Source organism: Lissotriton helveticus, chromosome 7, assembly GCF_964261635.1.
Source record: "Lissotriton helveticus chromosome 7, aLisHel1.1, whole genome shotgun sequence".
NCBI lineage: Eukaryota > Metazoa > Chordata > Amphibia > Caudata > Salamandridae > Lissotriton > Lissotriton helveticus.
Window position 1 is genome coordinate 764,384,173 of NC_136068.1, and position 17,075 is coordinate 764,401,247.

Below are 17,075 nucleotides of genomic sequence, written 5' to 3' on the forward strand. Positions count from 1 at the left end.
ATTGTCAGGTTGGCTATTGTAAATAATTCATCCCTCATATATTAGTAACTGAGTAGAAAGGAAATGCCACGCGGATCTAGAACAAGCACACTGAGATCGTTTTTCGGGTTACCTTCTGCGGTAAATCTTGTGCTAGCTGTATGAGAAGATAAACTGTACTACCTGCTTTATGCTGAGCTCTTCACATCTCTGTTAACATTTCCAACTGAGTAAAACTTGGCTTTTACTGTCATGGATGAGTTTGAGCCTCCACGAGCACTTTAGATTACTACGCACAAAGGATCGAAAAACAAATGCATGTAGTAGGTTCCTTGAACATTAATCTAAAAACTGCTGCTTGTTGAGCATGTTTGCAGAGAGCTGGCCAATGCTTGCTCAACCTTATAAATATGGTGCTCATCACCACATAAACCTCATCCTGAAATAATGGCTCTCTTTATAATAGTAAGCGCGGAGCAGCAGGCAAAGGATAGAAACTCAGCCTCGGTTTGAAAAAGTGGGATTAAAAAATGTTTGCACTGAAACAAATTATGTATTATATTATGTGACAGAACTTGGACTGGATTCACCCGTACTGACATGTTGTGTAGTCAGTTCTCTCACACCAGTGCTGTGGCAACATCATTACAACAACCTGGTCATTGGACTCTCTAAAAAACAAAGTTTCCTAAAAAGTTTTGTTTTCGAGCTAGGGATCAAATTAAGACTCACTCTCAGGAAACATACCTACAAGTAAGCAATCTGTCAGCCAAGTAAAGTAATGAAGACGGTATGGCTCAAACTAAGTTCAGGAAAAAATAAAGTTAAGTGAGCTACCAATTACAAAACATTCTGAGTTCAACGATAAAGTGGAGGTTGATATAAATTGGTTTAACTTTGAACCAAAATCAATAGGTAAAAAGGTTAACATGGTTTGAAAAATATCTACACTGAAGACTATAGGAAGAAGAGAAAATGATGAAAGGAATACTAAGGTGCTGATGAGGACAAATACGTACACAAATGGTAATTTTGTAAGTAATCCTGATATTCAAATTTTTTCAAATTCGAGCTGATTTTAAATTTAGTGATAAGTCTATGTTGTGTTTAATGAGTTTAGCTCATACGTGGTGCAGTAACGATGATTCCCACCGTGCAAAAAACATGCGGCTTTACCACCAACAAAAGGCACATGATGAATGCGCTTGACAAACCAGGAAAAAAGGCATGTTAACTGTGTTACTTTTGATTCTTAATTGCAAAACGCAAAGGCCCCCCAATCTATAACTTTTCCAGAAAATATTGCCGAAATGGCTTGACCGATATTAAGGTTACTGGAAAAACGTCCCCAATATTTGTAACATCTATAGAGATACCTGCATAAACATGTTTTTCCGGTGGTCAGTACCGCCAGCATTTAAAAACCCATTCGAGATATGTTCAATAATTTCCAGATCTGTGGTATTACCTGGTCACCTCTCGGTATTACAGCTAACACTACTTACCAGAAATATTCCTAATACTTTGGAGTAGAAACAATATCATGTATCAGAATTACTGTACATGTATTTCCTCTCTGAAGCATTACAGGAGGTTTAAACTCGCTCACTGATTCCTGGGCAAAGCCAAGATTGATAACTGTGCTGTAGTTTTTACCTTCCTATTTAGCACTGAATGAGACCTGAAGCACCTGGCATTAACAGTGGGACCTTGGTAAAAAGAGATTTGACTTGCAATGTATGTGCTCAGACAGAGATGGTTGGTTTGGCCCAGTGAACAGTTACCTTCGGATATAAGATTGTTTAGTTTAGCAAAGCAGTCACCAGCAGGGTGGCCCCCAAGGCTTTACGTTGCCATACCATTAACTTGTAAGTCAAGTCAAAGAAACTTTATTCGACCAACCTAGGCAATAAAAGCAGATAAAACACACAGTTAAAAAAGGGATACCGAAACTGATCATTACAATATATTGTCAGTCAGTCAAATTCACTTTATTTGGTTAATTAGAACCATAAAAGCATACTACAAAATACACAATAAAATTATTTACAAGAATATTATAAAATCACATTAATCACGAAATACCAAAGACAAAAACTAATTAATTCATCAATATGCACATTAGAAACATTTCATGAGATTTCTATCACGGATGCTCATTATTAACAAATCTTCCTTTCCTCATTAATCTGACAGCTGCGGTTAAAAAGCTAGCTATGCTAAAATTTCCTAAACGTTATTTAACATTTGTAAATAAATAAAAGCCGGTCTAGCCTGGGTAAAACCTCTGCCTTTTAAAATGGGTAATATGAACCGGTTTCGGATGTGCAAGAAATGATCACAAAATAATACAAAGTGCATTGAGTCCTGATTGGAAAAGTTATCGCAGGTACATACTCTTTCAGATCCTCTTGTCATGTATTCCTATAGGTTCTGAATCGATCCCCCTATTCCTGACCCTATTCTAGTTAAACAAACCAACAAGTTAACTAGCAGTCAGCCCATGAGGCAGAAAACCCCCATGATGCAGATACCGTTATCTGACGCAGTCACACTACGGCACAGGAACGTGTTATCTGATTAGGTCATAACGCTTGCGATCTAATTAGACAAGCGATATTCCTCCAGCCCCTGATAAGGCATACGGAGTTCTCATAACAAATCAAACCTATGACAACCTGGGCAAAACCCTGCGGCCATTGTTTTGATTTCACCGAGAACTTTAGTAAAAGAATGTGCTAACGAGCAAATCGTATGACATCTTTATTGACGTATCTATGTCCATCCTTACGTCAATCTCGGCACCTTAAAGGTATAAATATTACCGATCTTGCCATATGCAAACACACGCGTGGTGACGAGACGGAGCAGCCATACTTGCCGAAGCCAAGAGCAGAGCAGACCCCGCTGGCAGCAGCCCCGCCTTCCTGACGCGCTGAGAGAAGCTGCTTTCTCCTGCCGAGAATCCAGCACCGGCGTTTCCGGGTAGCCCTCGCAGGCAACCTGGAATATCGAGACCAGAGAGAGAGATACCATTCCTCATTCATCCTAACTTCCAGGTACAGAACTGAATAACCCCTCACAGAGAATTCTTTAGTTATTCACTTGGCAAAAACAAACTTAACTTAAACTGTAACTATCTATTCCCGCCCTCGTATTAGACTTAGGTCAGGTACATGGGGTAGGCGTATCTAGAAACACCAGTTGAGTACGTTTAGTCAAATGTATATGTGTATGTAATATATTTTATTCATTTTAAACATCTTATGGCTTAGAAACCATATCAATGTTTTTACAGTATTATTTTATACTGCTGCTCTTAATGTATGCACTTTACTTAACTATAAGTATTGCAATAATATCGATCCATTTCTCTTGTATGAGAAAAGAGACTGATCAATAAATAACACCTTTTTATTGAACACGCCCGTCTCTTCCTTTTCTCTACATTCTGATGAGACTAAGAATGCACGTACTGACTGAGTAAAATAATTTGCCTTTTGTTCACACGACTCTCGAGATTGACTCTTGATTAGGGGAGAGCAAAGTTGTCATGTTCTATGGTTGTCAGAAACTAAATCCCTTCTTGTCTAATCAGGGAAGTTAAGTCCTCCTTGAACATTCGAGAAAGTTTCTAGTGAACTCTGAGCTAAGCTGGCAAACCCAAAACTTTAAGTCTAGTATCGACAGTAGTAGACCTAGTTAACGTCTGGCCTAGGCCTTTACTGCTGTAGGTATTATTCCAATGCGCAGAGCCTATTGGGAAGATAGGAACTACACTACACTCTAGCTTGTTCCAACCCATAGGTTCAGCAAGGAGCCAATGTAGTTGATTCAATCGGAATCATACCAGAAGAAAACAATGATGCTGATTTGTCACTATGGTTAGATATGGCTCAATCCTTTGTGAATTCCTTGGAATCTCTATCACTTTGTGATCTTTTGACGTACATGATTTTGTCCCGGTGCATGTCCGCTTTAAGAAGTTTCTCAGAGGAGCTAAATAGCTCAGCTCTCCCCAGGTAGGTTGCAATCCTTTTTACATAATTTAACCACAATATATTAAAAACACAAATTAATAAAGCATATAGCTGTATCAGACAATCAAAAGGGTGTATGGCTCGGAAAACACAGAGACAAAAAATGTAAGCCACCCTGAAAAGTGCAAAATAGTGCAGTACATATGTACAACCACTAGTATAATACAATAAAACTACTAAAACAACACAGTGCTAAAAAGCTAATAAGTGACGTAAGGGAACAGAACCGGAAACTAGCACACTCAAGCGACAGGCAGTTTTATCCTTAAAGCACCTGATAGGAAACTGACAACTCCAAAATACATCAGAGACGGGCAACAGGTAGCCTCAACAGATGGAGTGGGGGGGGGGGGGGTGTCAGATTTTGGGGGGTTCTTGGGGGAGGGAGAAGGGGGCGACGGTACAGGCAAAAGAATAGGTCAGAATATATGACTTGTTGCACGAGTATGATTAAAAAGGGGCATTTTCCACAGAGCAATAAAGGTATATTCACAAAGATGCAAAACGAAAGAAAGTATACATCTACAAATGGCTAAACTAAGAATATTGACAATTAATATATGTGGGCTTAATGATGTCAAAGAAAGGCAAAGACTGGCAATAGGTCTGAAATCAATCGGAGCAGAGATAATATGTCTTCAGGAGACACATATTGAGGGGTCCCAAAAACATCTTCTCAATGACCTGGGATATAGAGTTGTTGTAGCTACTACACAAACAACTAAAACTCGTGGGGTAGCTATCCTGGCACGGGGGCGGGGGGGGGGGGGGGTTGTTTTTCAAGATCAGCTTCAGACCCATGTGGCAGATGGGCTATAACCGAGTGCCAATATACTAGTGGGGGAAAAAAATTCACTATTTGCTCAATTTATGGGTGTGTTACCGACGATCCGGACCCATTGCTGTTTTTATTTAATGAACTAGCACATTGGCCGGATCCTATGATTGTGTGTGGTGATTTCAATATTAATCTTCCACCAGTATGGCTTTCAGTACACACATTTAATTATCAAGGCAGGAAACCAAAAACATATAAGGCCTTGGAAGAACTTTGTTGTAATCATGGGCTTGTAGATTGTTGGGGGATGAAACAACCATATAACCATGGTTATACCTTTTTTCCCACCACCATCAAAAACTGGCTAGATTGGATTACTTTTTTTTGTGAAATACTATCCTTTCCAAATGCACCATTGATCGGTTGCCTAGGGTCTTCTCCGACCATAAACCGCTAATTATGAGTTTCGATACTGAGATAATTAAATCTGATCGCAGTAATTGGACTTTTGAAAGAGCGCTATTAACTAACGAAAAATACTGTAAACATATGGATAAATGGACCCCTGAGTTCTTAAAGTTTAATATGGGTAGTGCACCGTTGGAGGTGGTTTGGGATGCATTAAAAGCTAAACTCTCAGATTTTCAATCCAAAGTAATAAAGAGGCAAAAGAAAACCTGAAAAATCTACAAGACAATCTGGCTAGAAAGGAAGAAGACCTGGTCAGACTATTACAAGGTGGAAATAATATAGAAGGGGCTGTCAGGGATGTAATTATAGCAAAAAATCTAATATCAGAAATATTTACTAGGAAAGCGATCAGTAAAGCTACCACGAACAAGGAGAAAATTTATGAATGGAGTGAACAGGTGGGGCATCAATAGGCAATCAGTATAAGACAGCAAAATTCCAAAACGATGATTACATCAATTAGAGATCCTATTCACGGTTTAACCCACGATCCAAAAGAAATTAGGGAAGCCTTTAAGAGATATTACTCAGAGCTTTACACTGAGACGGGCAATAGTCAGGAAAATATCGATGAATATTTAGACGTAGTTACAAGGCCCTGCTTATCCCAAGCAGACCAAGCAATTCTTGCAGGAATTCCTGATTGGGTGGAAATATTACTATCTATACGCAGCCTCCCTTCTGGAAAAGCTACAGGTCTAGATGGAATTCCTGTGGAATTCTATGCCAGATTTAGTAGTGTATTAAAAGATATCTTAACCAAGTTATTTACTCATGTGTTTCTGAGCGGATATCCTCCGGAATCTTGGGCACGGGCTAAAATTATAGTTTTTCCTAAGAAAAATAAAGATCCAACCGAATTAGGTACATATCGCCCAATCACCTTAATTAATAACGACTCCAAAATATATTCAAAATTGCTAGCAAGTAGATTGGCACCCATAATCCATAAAATTATATCCGTTAGACAGCATGGGTTTGTCCCAGGGAGATCAATGACCGATCATGTACAGAGGGTGATCACTCTCTTTGACATGGCCGAGGTAGCAGGAGACCCCATGGGCCTAATATTGCTTGATGCAGAAAAAGCATTTGATAGGGTCTCCTGGCAATATTTATGGTCGGCCATGTCAAAGAGCGGGATCGGGGACCAATTCATTAAAGCCGTTCAGATAATGTATATTACTCCAGAAGCAGTGGTTATGGTAAATGGGGATATCTCCGATACCATCAAAGTGACGAGAGGTACAAGGCAGGGATGTCCCTGCTCTCCCCTACTCTTTGCCATATTTATCAATCCATTTATCACAAAGCTTGAAACAAACCAAACTATACAACCGATGAGGACATCTAATGGTGATACTAAGACCCTAGCTTTCGCAGATGATATTGCGATTGTTACAGCTGATCCAAATATAACAGTTAAAGTAATGGAGGAAGAAGCGAAAAGGTTCGGGGAGATCTCTGGCTATAAATTGAACCAAACAAAAACCCAGATTATAATTAACAGCAAAATTAACCTGGTTGACAGAAGGGTTGTGGACAATGCTTTATATCTTGGTGTAAACATCACCGCTGACCTAAACAACTTAGTGACCTTGAATTTAGACCCTTTATTAAAACAAACCCAAAAAAATTTAACAAGGCTGCACAATTTACACTTAACAATCATTGGAAGGTGTAACCTTATTAAAATGGTATTCTTCCCCAAATTTTTTTACTTCTTTCGTACAATCTGTCTAAATTTTGATCCATCACTATTTAAGGAAATAGACAACATCTTTTCTCGTTTTATTTGGGGTCACGGGACAACACGCAGAGCCCATAGATTTATTACACATTCAAGGGAAAGAGGCAGCTTAGCCCTGCTTAACTTTAAATTGTATTGGTGGGCTACAATTATTAAATATAGTCATTTACTTTTAACCACTAGGCAAGATCTTAATCCAACTCAGACAGTTCCAACTCCACAGGAACTTATCCTTGGGAATGAGGCTACTAACCATCTATGGAAACTAACATATGATTGCCATCTTAAAAAAGTACGTTTTAAAACACTTAAGGGTATTTATTCCGTTTGGAATCAGGTTAGAAAACTTCTGGGGATTGGTAGGTTTTCTTAAGTCAAGTCAAGTCAAGTCAGAATTTATATAGCGCACTACATACCCATAGGGTCTCAAGGCGCTTGAGGAAGGGGGGGGGAGGTTTACTTATCGAATATCCATGTTTTAAGTTGTTTTCTGAAGGCTAGGTGGTTTTGAGTAAGGCGGAGGTGGATGGGGAGGGAATTCCATTCTATACTTCGCTAGAGAACAATACCAATCTTCCTGAAATTTTTATGGATTCATGTATGAGGCGATGGGTTAGATCTGGAATTTCAAAGGTGGGTTCTCTATATGATTCTATGGGTTTCTGTTCATTTGAATCCCTTAAAACTAAATATGGCTTGGATTCCTGGGATTTTTTCAAATACTTTCAAGTCAGGGATTTTATCCTAAAGAAGGGGGGTGGCAGCGGTTGCATTAAGAAAACTTTAGCAATAGAAAGTGTGGTTAGATCAGAAAGGGTTAAAATTGGAGAGATCTATAAAAAGTTAACCGCAGCACTACCAGATGATGTAGATAAACATGCATATAATTGGCAAAATAAAATCGATATTACAGAAGAACTAGCCTATAAAGCATTGGAACTGTCAAGCTCTATATTAATGTCCACCAAATTACAAGCCCAATTCTACAAAACTTTTTTTCAACTCTACTACACCCCCGAAAAAATATCTAAATGGAGCGTGGGCAAAGGTACTCTCTGCCCTAGATGTATGATGCTCAAGGCTGATTTGATACATATGCTGGCCACATGCCATACTTTAGACACCATCAAACGAGAAATTTCTATCTTTCTATCCAAAATTTTAGAGACTAATCTGAGATTACCACAGCAGAAATAATAATAGGGGTGGATAGGGCTTTTAGACCTAAAGCCATGCAGGGACTCATATTTATCTCAATGGCAGTATTAAGAATTTGCTTGACATCAGCCTGGGTGGATCAATATTCACCTACATTCCAACAATGGCGGATGCGTTTCCTAGCCACATACAACATCGAAATTGCTATTTATAGCCGGAAGGGCTTGAAGAAGAAAAAAAAAGGACTAGAAATTTGGGATCCAGTCAGACTATGGTTAGAGAGATCGGACTAGCATTGAAATAATTAATTGTAATGATGATATTTTAATTACTTTTACTTTTGTCTCTCTTGTATTTACTATCTTTTGGCTTCTGTGTTGCCTTAGCTAAAATTATTTTATTTATATATTTTTTTGTATTGTTGCCTGTATCGGGGGGGGAGCTTTTAAGGGTGGGGAGGGTGGGTTTAATATATCTATTGTAAAAAATTAAATAAAGAATTGTTAAAAAAAAAGAGAGGAGGACAGCATTTGCATTAACTTCACATTTTTACTTCAGTGCTTGCCATTACCTATTTTACCATTATATTTGATTCCATTGCATCGCCTAATGCTTGACGGTTGTGATCAGGATTGGGGTTAACTGTAAGAGTTGGTGCTAAGGCAACGGTTAGCTATGGTGTAGGTGTTTGGGGTAAGACTAAGTGGTGGTATCAAGATAAATAATGACTAAGTAATGGCAGTTGAGGAAAAGGTGATGAGGTAATGGTAAATGTGGAAGTGGTACAAGCAGTAGTTCATAGATTAATCTAGTTCAGGTTAAGGACAGAACAACTTGTGTATATTTTCCAAAACCGCACATGCTTAGGTAATTTAAGTTTCCTCTATGTACATCCACTTTAGTTGCACCCAGTGTTGTCAGAGTAGAGAGAAATGTTTCTTTTTAATGAATCCTACAGCATATACGTTCTTGTTTAGTTTAATTATTTAAGGTTACAAAGTTTAAATGGGTAATATTGGCACAGACCTGTAGGTTGTCATCCCACCAGTGTGACAAAGGCCTCTGCACACCACAGAATGGCCCACTATAATTATGGACCACCTTCCAGGTGGCGGGCATTGTGCCTGTTTCACAGGAGCATTTTCGTCATAACATTATTGGTGGCCAGCTGCCATGTTATGGTGTCTGATTGTAAGTTTTTATGTATTGCAGAAACACAATTCCAAATCATGGGTAGATTTCTACCAAATATCAACTGCCTTGACTCGCAGAAAGTAGTACTCCTGCATGTGAGGGCCATTGCACAGCAGTCCTTGGCAGAGAAAATATGTGTCAAAGTTTATCCTAAATTGGGCGGGCTTTTACAGGCAGTGACACTGCTGCTCTGTGACAGATTTGATGCTGTGTCCATTGGTTTTCCAACACCTGAGTGATCTAAGTGTCCACCATAGGAAATTTAGCACTCCACCTCCTCCAAGATGAGAGAAACCATGGGTTTTGTGTTCTTAGTGAGAGTCCCGGCCAGCGTAAAGCAGGTCTCCGTCTCTGCCAAAGCCTAAATAATGCCCTCAGTATCTTTTGTTTTAAAGTGGGAACTCAGTTGTTGCTCAGAGTACAGATGTTTACATTTCACTTTTATATTGTATATTCTTTTATCTTTTATTTGTCATTGTAACATTGTAGGTGAAAAGCAGGCTGCTCCAATGATTTTCCTAATGTATGAAACAAATTAGTAAATGTAGCTTTCAGAGCCTGTTAGAGGGCAGACAGTATGCTAGAGAATTGCGATCCTCATATCACCATGACTAGAGAATCTGGATTTCATTAAAGACACGGAGGCTGACATTATGCATTATTCCTTTAATGCAGTCCAAGCAGCCGCTTACATCACAATATTAAAAGGTTCCAGAATAGAACCATAGCAACACATGAAAGGCATGAGCCGTCAAAAAGCTGCCTCTTTTAAAAGTGGAGAAAAATACGTTCATGAAACTTGAAACATCAAAACGATCTTCTGATGAGCAGGATGAAGGAGAAGGAAGAATGAAGGTAAAACCAAAGGCCAGGCGACATGCAGTTAAGGAGCGTTACCTGAAAAGAGAAAGAAGTAAATATCTCTTGAATTTAAAAAATAGTGTAAAGCTTATCAAGCTAAAAGAACAAGAGATGAAACAAGTGTTAATAAAAAGTACAGTAATAAACTGTAACAAAAACAGCATTAAATCATTGTGAGACCACCAAGGGGTGGGATGGGAGGGATAATGTCAGCCTCCTTGTCTTTAATGAAATCCAGATTCTCTAGTCATGGTCATATGAGAATCGCAATTTCATTACAAGAACGGAGGCTACATTATGCATGTTGGTAGCTTTGTAAAACAACATCAGACATATGTTCAAAAGGCTTGCAATAATGACGTGCAAAGGTGCTAGCATTTGACCAGTCAGCAGCTTTGAGAATGTCGTCCAACTTACCTCCACACCAGAGAGATTTACTGGCCATAGCACTGCTAAGGGTGTGAGCTTGAAATTTCTTTAAGTCAATACCTGCTAAACTCATAACAGTCTTAACCCATCTAGCAATAGAGGTCAAGGTTATGCCTTTTTGGGGTTTAACAAAGGATATAAGTAATTGGTTAACATCCTGAAGGGCGAAGAGCAAACATTCTGCAATCATACTCTCTCATGCAGTCCACAACGCAAAGTTTTGGACATAATTCAAAACTTGGGTAAAAGATTAAATCAGACATAGTCTTTGTTCTTCTATAAATCTCAAATTTGACTCCAAACATGTTTTAAGATCTATTCGTAATCTCCAGGGCTTTGACATCAGAGACCCTTCTGCATAAGAATAGGCATAGTAGAGTAGCCAGCTTAATGGAAAGGTTTTTCCTATTGAGGAGAGTATTATCAGGCCAGTTGTTGAAAAGATCAAGGATTAGTTTGACATCCCAAAGACTTTCATATTTAGGTGTGGAGGTCTTCTTAAACGAATGCTTTTCATCCCTCTACAAACAATGACATTTTTACCTACCGTTTTACCATTGATAAGGACATGACCAGCAGAAATAGCCGTTCTATAGCAATTTATAGTTCTATAACTGAGGCCTTTATCAAATTGTTCAACAAGGAAGTTAACTATGTCAACAATAGGTGCTTCCAAGGAACCCAGGTTCCTTTCCAGGCACCAACGTACCCAGATTCTCTATATGTTGTTATAGCTGTAGTGAGTGCCTGGGGCCCAAGACTCTCTGAGGAGAGTTGCAGCTGTCGCCGAAAATCCTGAGATTTCATTGGATCTCCTGACACTCTCCAGGCAAGAAGGGTTAAACTCCCGTTCTGAATTAGGGGCTGAACTCCTCCGTCTACGTCTGCAAGAAGATTCTCTAGGGTAGAAATTAAGAAGGAGTGGGTTGCAAGCTAGTTCTAGAGTGGCGGGGAACCATGCTTGGGATGGCCAAAAGGGAGTTATTAGGACAAGGAAGCACTGATCCTGTCTCACTATCTGAAGAACTCACTGAATCATGGCAAAGGGAGGGAGTCCATACACCTTGGCTCCATTCCAAGATTGTAGTAAGGCGTTGACTGCTAGAGCACCCGGGTCGGGCATCCAGCTGAAGTTGTTCTCCAGTTGAAAGGTTAGTCTGCTCACAAATAAGTCTATCTCTAGAGGGCCCCAGATCTTGTTTAGGGTACTGAACATGAAAACATTCAGTTTCCAATCGCTGTGATCTAACATGAATCTTGAGTTCAAGTCTGCAGAGATGTTCGATTTTCCCGGAAGGTATTCCGTTTTGAGGGCGATCTTGTGTTCCAGCAAGAACATCCAAAGTTTATTTTCTAGATTTTAGAGATGCGCAGATTTGGGACCTCCCAGACGATTTATATAGGCTACCACAGGCATGTTGTCCATCTTTAGAATGACTGACCTCCCCTGGAGAGAGTGTTTGAAGCTCATGAGGGCGTAAAGCCCAGCAGTTCTAAATAATTTATGTGGTGAGATGATTCCTCTTGTGACCAGATATCACCAGTGTTCTGATTGAGAAGACAAGCTCCCCAGCCATGAAGGCTTGCATCAGATTCTAAAACAAAGTCTGGTTTTGAACCAAAGATTGCTTTTTTCGTTCCACACTTCTAGGTTCTCGAGCCACCAGGCTAGTTCTGATTTGGCTTCTTGATCCAGACAGATTCGATCTCCGTACCATAGGCCAGATCTTAGGGCTCTCGCCTTTTACCTTTGGAGGGCCCGATAGTTGAGGGGACCGGGAAAGATGGTTTGGATGGAGGAGGAGAGGAGACCCAGAAGTCTGGCTAGCTCTCTCAGAGAAAAGTCTTGCTTTTTCAGGACATGTCTTATTTCCTTCCTGATTTTGGTAATCTTTTGGAAAGTAGTAAACAGAGACATTTCAATGTGTCTACTGTAAAACGTAGGAACTCCAGAGATCTGGAAGGGGTCAGAATTGATTTTTCTTTGTTTATGAAGAATCCTAAACTTTCTAGGAGATCCATCACAGCCTTCGAGTCTTTGGCTAGTTGTGAAGGATCTTGAGACATTATAAGAATGTTGTCTAGGTAAATGATTAAACAAATGCCCCTTATTCTTAGAGATGAGGCAACAGCTCTCATGATGTTAGAGAAGCACCAAGGTGCAGAGGAGAGTCCAAAGGGGAGAGACTGAAATTGGTAAAGGTGATTTTTCCAGACAAATTGAAGAAAGCGTTGGTGGGATTCGGCCAAAGGAATGGTGAAGTAAGCATCCTTTCGGCCCAGTTTGACTAGCCAGTCTCCCTCTAGAAGTAAATCCCTCAAGAGATAGATGCCCTCCATCTTGAAGTGTCTGTAAACCAAATATTTGTTTAGTTTTCTTAAGTTTGACAGGTCTCCAACCTTTGACTTTCTTTTTTACAAGAAAGAGTGTGCGTATAAATCTTAACGTTTCTAATGGGACCTCTATTTGACAGTGTTTAAGACCCAAGGATCTTGAGTGATCAATCTCCAATTGTGAAGGAAGTATTTGAGTCTGCCACCCACTTTTTGGGGGAAAGAAGGAGAAGGGAGTGGGGAGAGAGTACTCACTTGCAGGGTTGTTTGAGATGAAGGTTCCACGGGATCTAAATCCTCTGATGCGTCGGCCTCTAATTCTCTGGGGCTAGAATTGAGGCACGTTGTACTGGTGAAACCCTCTTCCGAAACCACGGGATCTTGGAAATGGCCTTTGATTGAAAAAGCCGCCGGAAGAGAGGCCCAGTCTTCTGGCCCGCCCAAAAAGGTTAGGATTGAAAACTCTGCGCATATTTTGCTGTGCCTTGTCCAGGGGAGTGAAAGTGGAAATGTATTTCCCCAAGGATTTAATAAGGTCTTCTCCAAAGAGTAAATCTTTTGGGTTTTGCGAGGGTTTGTTATCCGCCATGTCAGTTAGTTTTGGATTTATTTTAGTCAAAACGACTCTTCGTCTTTCTGCATTAATGCTAGCTTTGGCATTACCCAGTAGAATTAATGTTCTCTGGCTCCATCCCTTGATGAGATTGGTGTTGATAGGGGAGCCATTGGTGTGGCTGTCTTCTGCGGAATCTAGGTTTCTGGCTAATGGTCCCAGTACGTCGAGAAGACGGTCTTGGCACCCTTTCAGGAATTTTTTTGTCCCTTTTCTTGGATCACGTCTAAGTTTGAATAGGAATTTAATGAGTTCAGGGTCCAAATTGGGGGTATAGCAGCTTTTATCCTTGATAGAAGGTCTAGAGCATTCAGCTCTAAGGATGTTAAGAGTGTCCCTTTCTAAGAGGTTTCTTATCCATTTTTTAATGAATTTTGCAACGTGGTCCTGAGGGAACCACTCGGAACTTCTTGGTTGTTTCAGATTTAATGGGGAAAACATTTATTTCACTAATGGGTCAAGGATAATGTCCTTAGAGGATGATGGGAGTTCCTCTTCTGGATTGTAAAAATTCTTGATCAAGATCAAGGACCTACTCATCAGGTGTGTCTGGGGAATTCTATATAATTAGATTTGTTATCTCCTAATATTGTAAAGAGCATTATGATATTATGTGCCGCTAGGGACACCCAGATGTTTTGTGCCGCTAAAGACATCCAGATAAGTCGTGCCACTAGGGACACCCAGGTGTTTTGTGCCGGTAAGGACACCCAGATAAGTTGTGCCGCCAGGGACACCTTGGAGGTTCGAGGTGCGAGGACCTCCATTAGAAGTTGAGGTGCTAAGACCTCCCTGAATTGATGAGGTGCGAGGACCTCTTATATTACTCTTATCAATGTTTTTACTTTTCTTAAGTCTTTTACCCCTTAATTCAGTGATCTTGTCAGAGTAGGGGTTTCGTCCTCATCAGGGGAGTGACCTTTTAGAGGACATGATCTGACTTAAGGTCTCAAACATGTAGGACCTCAATTCCTTATGAAGGATTTTTTGCAGGGCTTCGTTGTCTATGGTAGGGGCAGAAGCCTTGTCTGAGTCAGATTCAGACATGGTATATAGGAAATGTTAACTTGTAAAAGTGGTAAAGCCCTTTAATGACAGATAATTAGGTAGGATTTCCCTTAATAATAGTGACAAGGTTTATAGATGAAGGAATGTCAAGAGAATAATTCCTCTCTTATTATAAATAATTTTGTTATAGAATGTTGAAAAGGCCAGTTAAATGTGGATTTCCTGCTAAAACCCCTTTTTTATTTTTTATGACTAAGGTTGTAAAACAATAACTACTTGTGGTGATACGAAGAGCAGCAGCTGATCGTGTTAGCGGCGAGTGACTGACACTCTAGCGATCAGCTGCTGTTGCTAAGGTGAAATCCGAAATATTAAAAGGCAGCGATGCAGAGCCGCGTTGGAGTGCACTGCCTACATTGGTGGAAAGAGGTGAAAAACAGGAGTTAAACGGAGAAATTACGTAAGCTCATTATGGCATGAGGAAGTAGAACAAGGATGAAAATGAAGAATAATCGTTTACACAAAAAACTAAATATTAAGGTTTGATTAAACATTTAAAAATCTTTAAATATATTCAAACATTAGAAATAGTACATAAGCTGAAAGAAAAGGCTGGTTAATCTGGTCAGTCACGCAAGGATGGGACTAGGGAAGGGGGTGTGATGGGAGATCTCCGTAAATTGGAGATCGGTATAGAGGCAGTAGGAAGGGGGGGTGGGGTTAAGCCACACACAAGGGAACTTCAAAATAGAGATAAAAATGAATAATGGTAATGAAGGAAAATTAACTTATCTGCTTGGAGGCGCATTTATAGGAGGCAGCTTTTTGATGGCTCATGCCTTTCATGTGTTGCTATTGTTCTATTCTGGAACCTTTTAATATTGTGATGTAAGCGGCTGCTTGGACTGCATTAAAGGAATAATGCATAATATAGACTCCGTTCTTGTAATGAAATCTTCTTGTCCCGCATACACGCTGGTTACTTCAGTAATACATTTAGTACTTTATAACATAGGGATGCCCAACACCATTCCAGGAGGGCAGGATAGATGCCAGACTTTAAGGATATACTCATAAAACGCAATGCATATAATTAATCTAAAAACTTATTTTCATGGTCTGTGGTTATCAGCCATATATCTGGCCCAATCAATTTCTTTTGAATGCAGACTGAGATGGCATTATAAAAAAAACTGACACCTCTGTAATAAATATTCATTTATGTTTAGAAGCTCTGAAACTGATAAGAGATTTTCAGTAAGATATTTCAATTAAATAATTAGTCAGACATTTCCAAAATGCCTTCTGGGATTTAACACTCATTGGTGAATCAGGATCTGAACTGAGTTATAGATAAACAGTTTAACACACTGCAACCATTAAGTTTGAGTGACAGACTTGAAATGACATGCTTTTTATAAATATTTTGTGTGGTTAGATAACTGTTGAGCCAATGTAAAAAAATGATAAATGTTTTGGATGCTTTCTGGAATGTATTTTTGTTGTGTAATCTATATGGGTAGTTTTTGAGTGACCCATTTTCTGTTGATATACTGGTCCCTAGTATTTTCAGGTGTTTATTTTTTAGGTCTCGTGGCGTAACCAGCGCGTCAGCGCTGGTGTCCACCAGGAGATCTTTTGTTGCTGACTGTGATTCCCAGGAGACAGCACCTGGCCGCGCGCAAAGGCGATCGGCGCAGGCCACGCGCGCGCGAACGCGCTCAGCTGCTGTCTCCTGGGAAGCTCCAACACCCTACACGCATGCGCATACACAGAGACACACACGCACGCACACACACACACACACACACGAGCGCCCATGCACGCATGCACCCACACATAGAGAACTCACCCCCGCTGTCGCATACACACACGCCACACACACACACACACACATGTGCACTAAGCGCCCACCGCCCACTTACCGCCACTCCGGTCTTCAGCTGCCACCGCGGGGCTCTCTCTAGGCCATGGGAGCCCCGCGTCACCAGCACTGCTTCTCTCCGTAGGCGCGGCTTCTCTCCTGGGCGCGTGCGCCCGCGGTTCGATCCCCGGCCGCTCCTCCTCACACGTGGGTGTCTTCCCTGACGGTTGCATGCTGTAGGCGCGGCTTCTCTCCTGGGCGCGTGCGCCCGCGGTTCGATCCCCGGCCGCTCCTCCTCACACGTGGGTGTCTTCCCTGACGGTTGCATGCGTCAGTAATACCATGTGACCCCAAGGCAGCCACGTACAGCAACGAGAGGGGGCCCACTGCCGACAGGACCCGCGGAGACCCCCAGGTGCCTGTGCTACGGCTCCCTACAGCATTTTAAAGGCGGCGCGAGGACGCCGCACGAATCTGCACCGAGATATGGTGCAGGAAACAAACCAAACGTTTCCACCGAAATTTGTACAGACTGGAGCAGTGCGTAGGTTTCAGTGCGCGCGCGTGTGTGTAAATAAGTGCGAAGTGGGGATGGG

The 17,075-nt window shown here is 40.8% G+C and overlaps 1 protein-coding gene and 1 non-coding gene across 3 annotated transcripts in view; both read left to right on the plus strand.

Moving 5' to 3' along the window:
- Positions 1 to 17,075, plus strand: part of ACSL6 (acyl-CoA synthetase long chain family member 6) — a 465,401-nt gene that overhangs the window by 397,154 nt on the left and 51,172 nt on the right. The gene's annotated exons all lie outside the window — the stretch shown is intronic.
- On the plus strand, positions 16,782 to 16,920 carry LOC144771274 (small Cajal body-specific RNA 14). The gene has a single exon (XR_013599225.1).